Source organism: Psammomys obesus, unplaced genomic scaffold (assembly GCF_907164565.1).
Source record: "Psammomys obesus unplaced genomic scaffold, mPsaObe1.curated_primary_1811, whole genome shotgun sequence".
NCBI lineage: Eukaryota > Metazoa > Chordata > Mammalia > Rodentia > Muridae > Psammomys > Psammomys obesus.
The window spans coordinates 48,992,317-48,999,658 of record NW_026585504.1 but is presented as its reverse complement, the minus strand read 5'-3'; the positions used below and the strand labels follow the sequence as shown (position 1 = coordinate 48,999,658).

Below are 7,342 nucleotides of genomic sequence, written 5' to 3'. Positions count from 1 at the left end.
TTGGTGAGGAATATTTGTTAAATTTTGGCACAGAATTATCACCAAAGATGGGTTTCTTCACAAAATTGGGAGAAATTTTCTCTCTTTAGATTAGAAAGCAATATAAGCTACTTGTGACCTGACATCAAGGGACTGCCAAGGGGCTGCACTGGGTCCCTGTTCCTAGCACCTTTAAATGATGTTGCGTAGGCATACTTATGGCCTTCTAGGCTTCACCTGCTCTGTCTACTAAACTCTACAACAATGTAACAGATTCTGACTATAATATTTAGAAAGATTAAATGAGATGACTCAAGTTTAACAAATCTGTCACACTAATTCTCAGTAAACATTAATTGCTCCGCATTGATAATCATACAACTGTGAGTCCTGCTTCTAGGACTCCTGAAATCTTAGAAATATGGCACAATTGCTTTAGCTAGAACATTTAATATTGTCCTGCCCTTGGGAACTGTAGCTGTTACTTAAGTACATAGTTTTATTGGTTGTTTATATATAGATCATTTGGCCACAGAGCATTTGCACAGTCAATCTTTTAATGATATACTAATTCAACCAAAGTAGTTTCTGTATTTAGGAGCTCAGTGATAGATGAAACCCAAAAAAGCTCTCACTGTAGGAAGGTCGAGAAGCAGAAACCGAGCAGATTCTAAGCTGTTTGTGGGCGATGTCAAAGATGCAATCAGTAACCCCTCCCTTAATCGGTAGCTTCCCTCTCAGGGTGGGAATGGGGACAAGAGCGGTACCTTCTAGAATTTTTCTTTTTTACTTTGTCCCCAGGAAGAAAGATCTGCACTATAAAACAGAATGCACCCTCTAGGTTGGTCGTGCATAGACCAGTCTTAGTACTAGTACCCCTCAGGTACTGCCCACTGTTCTGTTGGTTGCAGGGTCTCTCAGCCTGGAACTCACCAAGCAGGCAATGCTGGCTGCTTAGGGAGCCCCAGAACTCACCTGATCCACCTACCTCTCTCCATGTGGGCTCTGAGAATCAGATTGGAACTTCTTGCTGGGGCGACAGGTCTACACCCTGAGCTGTATCTCTCCAGCCCTCTGAAACGCTTAACACTTAGGATTGGTTCATATCACCCCTACTTAACCCATAGACTGAAAACTATAATAATACTATGAGGACCAAAGAAATCATAACATTTTCTAAACAGTCTGTGAACCAGGCTTCCTCTGACACCTCCGCACAGCCCATCCTCTGAAAATTGTCTTTGGAGTATTCTGAATCCTCAGGGTCAGTGAAGATTAATATCCATCTCCTCCCTGATCCTATTTGCCTCTCTTTTTCTGCTCCCATTATGGAGAGCTTCTTCCAGAACCCAGAGTGTACGCAAAATAAGTCCCTTCAACTTCCTGACAAAGTTTAGATGCACCCCCCAACCCCATCCAACACTCTCACGCCGGTTTCTCCCCTGCCCTCTGTTCTTTCTCTGGGTTAGCACTTTCTAACTCCCCCAGCCAATAAAGGAATTAAACATTTAAATGCGCTTTAAAAACTGCATTTAAAGAATTAACCCATTTTGCCCCTCGCTGGTCTAAACCACGGGGTGTCAACCGGACTTTAATTGCTTTCTTCTGGTGGGGTTCCAGACAGCTCCTCAGAAGGAAGGAGCGCACATTTCTGGCACCAATTGGCTAATTCAATTTACTTCAACAGCATTAGCCTCTGTCAGAATATTCATGAGCAGGGGAGCCAGGACCACGGAACAGGCAGGCGGCAGCCACTCAGGCTAGGGAAAGCGCGAGGGAGGGGAAGAAGCGGACCTCTCGCCGCGCTTAGGGGACGGTGACCACGAGGACCAGGCAGCTTTTCTCACCCTCCCGGCAGAGAGCTGGGGGCCGCGGGCATCGGCGGGTTTGCCGCGCTTGTCATCAGCTCTCAACTCCCAGTGATCGCGCGGAGACTTTGGAAACATCCGAAGGCAGCAGAGCTGTGACACTTTTGACTCGCGGGGGGGAAGGGGGGTGGGGCGGGGGCAGAGAGGCGAGCTGGGGCCAAGGGACTCAGCAGTACACCCGTTCGTCCAATGAGGAAGGCAGAGATGTGAGCTGGACAGCCGCCACCGAGGAGTCTCAACGCCTCCGGAGAGTCGCCGGCTATTCCAGGTAAAGCTGAGGACTTGGGTCAGTCCCTGCGTCTGTCCCCAGGCACTGGAGGCCACTCTAGAAAAGCCAGGAGCACTACGCTCGGTCCAGCTACGCGCCGCACCTTCCCCTCAACTCTCCGCCGCCTAGGGGGTCCTCCCTGACAACCTGGGTTTCACTTCCTCGGACTTTTCCAGCGGGGGTGGGGAGTGGTAAGGGAGCAGGAAGGGATATCCTCGGCTGTGGGACTGGTCTGGGTGCAGGAAAGCTGCCCGTGCAGCGGGACGGCCGGTCAGGTGGAGGGTGCTACGCACTGGGTGCCGCGGATGTGCTCGCCTGGTGATGGTGACACGGGAGCGCGGGGTGTCAGGGCGCTTGACCCCGGCCCTTCGCTTCCCTCGCGGTCAGCGGCATCTTCATACGGCCAAGGGAGAGGGTGCCCAAGTCTCCAAAGAGGTAGCTGTGCTCGGAGCAGAGGCTCCTAGACTGAGGCTTTGGGGAGGTACCCGCCGACCGATCCTGGCGCCCCCGCGCCAGAGCTTGGCGGTGGGAGGAGAATGTGGTGGTGACTCTAGTCCTTGCCACCTGCCGGACATCACCAACTCCCCGGATTTCCTGTCTCCGAGTCCTGGCAGTCCCTGGGCAAGCTCTGAATTGCGCTCCGGGTGGTTTGAGCTCTGCTTGCCCTGGTGGTGATGTTTGGATAGAGCCGGGAGGTGAGGGGGCGAGAAGAGGGGGTCAGATAAGGTGAAACGTTCAGATCTGCGAAGAGAACGCCCCCGCGAAGGCCCAAACTGTCCTTAGCAATAAGACAGACTGTGATCTAACCTCCAAGGTGTGGTAGCTGGAATCTGGAGGGCAGATTTGAGGCAAAGCCGGAGCCCTTTAGTTATTTCCTAGCTGAAGTATGGAGGAAGTGGGGCTGGCAACAGTGGCGCGGAGAACTGCAGTTAAGCGCTGGGTAGATTCGGAGTTTGCTGTAGAATCGCAACGATTATTACTAAGGCTGTGTTTACAGGCTTGGACATCAGGAAGGATTAGGGGGAGGATTGACTGCTGTAATAGCATGGGAATTGAGTCTGTAGCCACTGTCCCCCACATAATGTATGCAGACTTCCCCTCTGGTAGTCTCTGGTGTATCTACATCAAAGGAAACAAATGCCCCAGAATGGAATGGTGGTCAGGGACCCAGCCATGGACTGTATCTAGCTAAGAAGAGCACAAACAGCAGGAAGTCATAACTGTAATGCAAGGCACCCAGGCTTGTAGCTGTTCAACTGTATACCTATCCACTCACCTTCCTGTCTGTTATCAAGGTGGAGACAGGACCATCCTGGACTCCACACTTGACCTAGCTTTCCCTTCTGCATTTCTACAGCCTAGGCTGGTCATTTGCTTACAGTTGCAGAACCCCGGAGCCTTTACAGTATGCTCCCTAGGATGTGCGACCTTCCCTGTAGACACAGGAGGAAGCCTCAAGGACACCTGAGGTTGGTTGCTGCCCTCTTGACTTAGCCCTTGACCAGATCTGTTCCAGGGTGCAGGCTTGGCCCTGCTGATGAAGCAAAAAAAAAAAAAAAAAAAAAAAAAAAAAAACGGCCGAAGTATGGGAGGGAGAACAGGCTGGCAGTTACTGAGTGCAGGGATGAGGTCAAGCTTCTGTGCTGGCCACATCCTTTCCTGCCAGAGACGAAAGAAAGACAAATGAAGTACAAGTGGGACATACATAAACTGGAATCGAGCTCTTACAGTCTATGGGGCTGCGGCCACTGACTTTGGTGTGACCTTTCCTGTGCTTCTGATTTCCCGTTTGCCAGTGCCCTGAGCCTTTCTGATGGGACTGTTCTCATGAGATGGTCTAATTTTGTATTTAAAAAAAAAAAGGCTTCTATAAACACGCTGAGAAAGGACAGTCTATAAAACACGCAATGTTAATGTTCTGTGAAAAGTTTGCCACTGTGCAGGTTAAGGAGGTACATTTTTAGCATGTGTGCCATGTGGCAGTGTGACATTAAAATGGAAGAGCAAAGTACAATCATAAAAATGAGTTAGCATTCTTGACACTCTGGTGCATACTTGTAGAAAAATTATCTTTAATTTGGGGAGAGTTGCTGGGAAATTTAAGCAACATTTGTAATACTGGACTACCCCCCCCCCTTCTCCTCCTCAGTGAAATTTTATGACCCAGTTCTCAGCAGAGCAGTAGTGGGACTGTTGTAAGTGCTGGAGGTTGAGAAGAGAGACTGGATTCTATTGGGAGAATGTCAGTTAGAGTTCCAAGACTGGGGCAGAAGGCAGAGATGTTACGTATGGTCTTTGCAAAACAGTTAGTTGTTCCAGAATGGTTCCTGGGATCACCATAGGGTTAGGGACCCAGCATCGGTTGTCCAGGGTTCTCTGATTCACTCCATCAGGAGACTTCAGAAGATGGTGTGAGAAGTCTAAGCAAGATCCTTTTGCCATCTCTGTTAGGAGACTTTAAACCAGGGTTTCTCAACCTGTGTGTTGCAAGTCCCTTGGGGGGGGGGGGTCACATGACCTTTCATTTGGGTCTCCTAAGACCATCAGAAATCATGGGATATTTACATTATAATTCATAACAATAGCAAAATTACAGTTATAAAATATCGACAAAAATAAGTTTATGGTTGGGGTCACCAAAAATGAAGAGCTGTGTTAAAGGGTCGTGGCGTGAGGAAGGTTGAGAACCACTGCTCTAAGTGAGAGCTTAAGTACCTGCTCCTTACCTTCTTCCTGGAAGAACTTCTTTTTTTCCTTCCAGACTGGAACAGTGAAGTACTTACATCCCCAAGGATGCAGCAGTCTGCTTTCAGACCCTGGTGTGATTCTCAATTTTCCTCCACTTTCAGGAGCTTCTCAGTGTACTGTTGTTGATAAATTTAAATAAATAGCTGGACCTCATCAAGAGAGCCACTGAGAAGCACTTATGTCTTCCCTTGGTGAAAAACTTAAGAAAGGCTTTTGAGGAAAAAAAAAAAAAAAAAAGGAAATTTAGAAAAAAATTTTAAAAGGATTTCTTTTTTTTTTTTTATTTCTCTCTTCCCATCTACCCATCCACCAATTCTTGCGTTTTCCTCTCATTATAGTGAATACTGTTTGCTTAAGCATGTTGTTTACTTACTCCTGCAGTTTTGGACTTTAAATGTGGTTTGTCTAGTAGCAGTCTATGGAAGAAGGAAAAAACTGTAAAAAGACACGGAAGGAAGAGCTGCCGTGGTGAGGACATAAATCAGACAGAATATATGGGAGTGGGTGAGAATAGATCTTTTCACCCTTAAAAAAAAAAAGTCCACTTTGGAAGAAAAAGAAGTCTGATTATTGGGATCCCAGCCTGAAACTCAGGCAGCTGATGCTGAGAGGAGCCAAAGGGCGGTTCTTCTTAGTTTAGAGACAGCAAGACAGCCCTCTGCCAAAGACGGCTGTAAACACTGGATAAAGATTTCATTGTGAGGTGGTGTGACTGGAATAATTACAGCTGACTGTTCATTCTGACCTGCACTGCTGCAATCAGGGCTGCAAAACAACGACTGGGGACATAAGAAAGTGGCATTCGCCACTTTCATTTGCTCTTCTTTTATTTCTTGGTGGCACTTGGGTGGGAAAAGTGTCTCGGAAGAGTAGAGAGCTGAGATAGATATCACTGTTGTGTGTTGACTGGGGACAAGATTTTTCATCTTTTAAAACCACTATATGAAGCTATAGTAAGAGTTATTGTGTTCAATACCTCCAGTACTTAATTAGTAAAAATTAGGCTTCACTTTCATTGTCAGCACAATCAAAATATGTACAAATGTTACCAGGCTCTTGTTTTTTTCCAACACTTTTTTCATAGACATTTAAAGTGCAAGGAGAACATTTTCCATTCTTGATATTTATGCTTTTTCTTCTTTGAAATAAATTGTACATAATGACTAATCCTTCACGTTGCCTCAAAGATACACCTTTCCCTCTATTTTCCTCTGCAACTTAGAGACAAAAGAATATGTGTTTTGAATGACCAAGGCAATTTAAGCAATTGAGCATCTGTAGTTATTAGAGGCAATAGACTGTGACATAGTGTTATTTACTAAAACATGAGACTATGATCAGTTCCTTATGAGAAGACAGACATTGGGACCACAGATGTCAGGAGACCCATGGTGTTCAAGTCAGGCAAGTAAAGATATGTGCATTCATGAGATTGCAACCTTCTGGAATCCTAATATTGGCATAGAATATGGATCGAAGTTGTTTCTGTTTGAATTTAAAATGAACTATCTTTAAGTGTCAGTGTTAAATATAATTGTTCTGGGAATAAAAAGCACTGTTATAGAAAAAGCATAATGAAGTAAGATAAGGTCATGCAGTCTTGTGGAGAGAAATATTCAATTTCTCTTAGATATTCATCTTGTCTCTTTATAAGAAGAATGATAGTATCTTTACTAACCTTTAGATTTCTATCCACCATGAATCAAAAGGTGCCACAAAAGCAGAACACATGCTGGATGTTACAAAATGTAAATTGTCCAAAATATGGAACTATCTAGCTCTCAGCAGAAAAAAGAATCTATTTCACAAAATGCACTTTCTACAGCAATTAAAAATAGAAAGTCACATTGCCACATTAAGTTATGGCAACAACCCATTTTAAAGAGAAATTTAGTCTTTTCACATTTAATTGCTATTCATGGCTTGCTAAGTAGTTTTCCAGAATAATCCACCCATCTCTTGCTAACTGAGATGGTCTACTTAAGAACATTCCTAATTACACATGGACTGACAATTTTGGAACCCCGAGAACACTCTACTTAAAGCATTACCGAAGTACAACACAATATGAAAAAAGGCGCAACTCACTTCAAAGGCTATCTTAATGTTTAAGAGATCCTAAACCAGAGAACATTTGGTTTGGAGGTATATTAAGGCACAAAAAGAGAAAAGAAGCTACAAATCTTGACTGCTTTTTAAAACAAATAAAGGCCTCCCCCCGCCCCCCAAGGGAGGAGCAGTCCTGTTAGGCCACGGAGGAGGGCTTTGCAGCCAGTCCTGAAGATACCTGATAAAACAGGATCAGATGAATGGGGAGGAGGTCCCCCCTATTAGTGGACTTGGCAAGGGGCACAGTGGAGATGAGGGAGGGAGGGACTGGGAGGGAATGAGGGATTGGGACACGGCTGGGATACAGAGTTAATAAAATGTAACTGATAAGAAAAAAATAAAATTCAAAAAAATAAAATAAAAAAAGAAA

At 45.4% G+C, this 7,342-nt stretch overlaps 1 protein-coding gene across 2 annotated transcripts in view; it reads left to right on the top strand.

The window, feature by feature from the left end:
• The first annotated feature begins 1,993 nt into the window (after nt 1–1,993).
• The window catches only part of Cdh20 (cadherin 20), a 268,074-nt gene continuing 262,725 nt past the window's right edge, over nt 1,994–7,342 (top strand). Inside the window, exon 1 of one of the 2 annotated variants that reach the window (XM_055601412.1) lies at nt 1,994–2,115. The gene's annotated coding sequence lies outside the window, so the exon portion shown is untranslated. Of the gene's footprint in view, nt 2,116–2,534; nt 2,551–7,342 lie in introns of those variants that run through there. The other variant, XM_055601420.1, reaches the window with a different exon arrangement.